Consider the following 3359-nt stretch of genomic DNA (forward strand, 5'->3'; position numbering starts at 1 on the left):
ATCTCTTTTAATATATAGATTTCCCCTCCATCTCTCTTTTTTTTTCCCCTTATAATTTATATGTTGAAGGAACTGGGTATTTTTCTTGTTGAGTTTCCCGCAGTCTGCATTTAGCTGATTGTGACCCTGTGGTGTCATCTTTTTTTTTTTTTTAATACATTTATTTACTTATTTATTTATTTATTTTTGGCTGCGTTGGGTCTTTGTTGCTGCGCAGGGCTTTCTCTAGCTGCAGCGAGTGGGGGCGGCTCTTAGTTGCAGTGCACAGGCTTCTCATTGCGGTGGCTTCTCTTGTTGCAGAGCGTGGGCTCTAGGCACATGGGCTTTAGTAGTTGTGGCATGTGGGCTCAGTAGTTGTGGCGCAGAGGCTTAGCTGCTCCAAGGCATGTGGGATCTTCCCGGACCAGGGCTCAAACCTGTGTCCCCTGCATTGGCAGGTGGATTCTTAACCACTGCGCCACCAGGGAAGCCCTGTGGTGTCATTTCAAAAGTACTCCTCTCTCTGTATTTTCTATTAATTGGTAGTTGGACCTAGAGGCTAAATTGAATTCCAGTTTGAATTTTTTTGGCAAGATGCTTTTGTAGGTGGTGGTGTCTTCTATCTTGAGGCAAATCATTTCTAATTGTCTTTTTTTGGTGTTAGCAGCTGTTAATGATCATTACCACCAGTCCCTAGTCCTTGTCTCTCTGGTCATTTGGCTGTCTGAAGCTTATTACTAGTAGGTTCCTTAAGAAGTGGTCATGATATCAGTGCTCAACAGATTATCTGCAGCCTTTGTATTCATAAGCCAATTTATGGGGATATAATATCCTTGACTCACATTTTTTCCTTAAATATCTTAAACGAATTCTTTCATTATCTTCTATTGTAAAGTGTTGCTGTCAAAACAGTCCAAGTGAAAATCTGCTTTTCTTTCCCTTATGAGTGAATTGGTCCTTTTATCTAGGCTCCCAAAGGAGTTTTTATTTTTCTTTAAAATCTTGTGGTTTTACTACATAATATGTCCCATTGATGTTCTGAGTCTTATTTTCTAGATATGTAGTATGTCCTTTCCCTGTGAAGTTTCTGCCTTTTTTATTACTTCAGAGAAGTTTTTTAGAATTACAGTTTTAGGCATTTGTTCTGTTACATTGCTTTGGTTTTAGACTTTGGGACTCTTATGTGTATGCTGGATCTTTGTTGCTTATATTCTCTTTCTGCTACTTTGCCTCAAATCCTTTTTATCTTAAAAAAAAAATTTTTTTTTTTTAGGATTTTCTTCCTTTTTTACATTCTGTTTCCCTTAAGGCAGCGATCCCCAATCTTTTTGGCACCAGGGACCAGTTTCGTGGAAGACAGTTTTTCCATGGACCAGGGGTGGGGGGGTGGGGGATGTGGTTTCAGGATGATTCAAGCACATTACATTTATTGTGTACTTTATTTCTATTATTATTATTACACTGTGTTATACAATGAAATAGTTACACAGCTCACCATAATGCAGAATCATGGGAACCCTGAGCTTGTTTTCACTTGCCACTAACTGATAGTGGCAGTTTTTTTTTTCCTTTCCTTTTCCATTATGGTTTATTACAGGATATTGAATATAATTCCCTGTGCTATACAGTAGGACCTTGTTATTTATCTATTTTTTTAATAGATCTTTATTGGAGTATAGTTGCTTCATAATACTGTGTTAGTTTCTGTTACACAACAAAGTGAATCAACCATGTGCATACACATGTCCCCATATCCCCTCCCTCTTGAGCCTCCCTCCCACCCTCCCTATCTCACCCCTCTAGATCATCACAGAGCACTGAGCCGATCTCCCTGTGTTATGCTGCTGCTTCCCACCAGCCAACTGTTTTACATTCGGTAGTGTATATATGTTGATGCTGCTCTCACTTCGCCCCAGCTTCGCCCTCCCACCCCATGTCCTCAAGTCCATTTTCTATGTCTACCTCTTTATTCCTGCCCTGCAACTAGGTTCAACTGGTAGGGTTTTGATATGAGTCTGCAAGCAGTTGATTTATTATGGTCTCTGGGCAGTCAAACCTCTCTGCTAATGATAATCTGTATTTGCAGCCGCTCCCCAGTGCTCCCTAGTGTTAGCATCATCGCTTCAGTTCCACCTCAGATCATCAGGCATTAGATTCTCATAAGGAGCATGCAACCTAGATACCTCGCATGCACAGTTCACAGTAGGGTTTATGCTCCTATGAGAATCTAATGCTGCTGCTGATCTGACAGGAGGTGGCACTCAGGCAGTAATGCGAGCAATGGGGAGCAGCTATAAATACAGATGAAGCTTCTCTCGCTCGCTTGCCCGCCCGCTGCTCACCTCCTGTTGTGCGGCCTGGTTCCTAACAGGCTATGGACCAGGACCCCTGCCTTAAGGCATTAAGAGTTGTGTTTTATTCATTCTTGTGTTCTTCCTAGTTTAGCTGTTATTTCTGAAATGATATTTTTCTTTTACTTCTAATTCATTCTTGAGTTCTGTCATTTCATTTCTAACTTTTCTAATTCAGATTTATGTTGTTCTTTCACATTTTCTATCATTTTCTTATTTTAGATAATTTTGAAATCTTAGGCTATGAATTTAATTTGTCTTTTGAGCATGTCTTTCTGACATCTGCTTTTATGGTAGAGATGTTATTCTAACTTTTATTATTACATTTTTCAACAATAACCTTGTATAGGATTTGACTGTAATCCTTTTCTATTACTAATTTTAACCTGAAATTAGTTTTCCTAAATTTTTAGAAGGGAAGGCTGTGTCAGCATAGCTTTTCTAGCTTCATAGCTCTAGAGCCCCCTCTTTTGAGATCTTTCTTCTCTGCTTCATTATCTCCATTTTATCTGGCCTTTCTCTTTCCTTTGCACTGATTATCCCTGTGCTGCCCAGTTTGGATTCTTTTCCCAGTGATTTCTCCTCAGTGCAAGACTTCATGTTGAAAGTATTTGTTCGTTAATTTCGAGAATTCATAGGGCCAAGACTACACCAGCCCCTTCAGACCTTACTGAGAATAGATAAGGGGACTGTCTTAGGACAGTTTAATGGAAGAGTTAGTAATTGAACCTTAGTCATTTACTTCAAAGCCCATGCTCTTAACTACCATACTGTGCCATATAGTCTGGGATAAAGGTAAGAATAGAATGTATACTTTATCCTGTAGGGATACTTTGAAGGATCATTAACAGGTTGATATTTTAGAACTATTACTGCATGACTGAGGGGAGCTAGAGAGACCCTGGAAGGCTCTTGCAGTAGCCTGGTAAGAAATGAGGAAGAACCAAACCAAGTCAATGGCAGTGGTAATAGAGAGAAGGGAACAAATTGGAGAATATTTAGGAGACCTTTAAGGCTAATTAACTGGAT

The 3359-nt window shown here is 39.7% G+C and overlaps 1 protein-coding gene across 1 annotated transcript in view; it reads left to right on the forward strand.

The window, feature by feature from the left end:
• Positions 1-3359, forward strand: part of EIF2B3 (eukaryotic translation initiation factor 2B subunit gamma) — a 157798-nt gene that overhangs the window by 19674 nt on the left and 134765 nt on the right. The gene's annotated exons all lie outside the window — the stretch shown is intronic.

The sequence above is a fragment of the Monodon monoceros genome, unplaced genomic scaffold (genome assembly GCF_005190385.1).
Source record: "Monodon monoceros isolate NGI ecotype Baffin Bay Population unplaced genomic scaffold, NGI_Narwhal_1 Super_Scaffold_18, whole genome shotgun sequence".
In the NCBI taxonomy this organism is placed as follows: Eukaryota; Metazoa; Chordata; class Mammalia; order Artiodactyla; family Monodontidae; genus Monodon; species Monodon monoceros.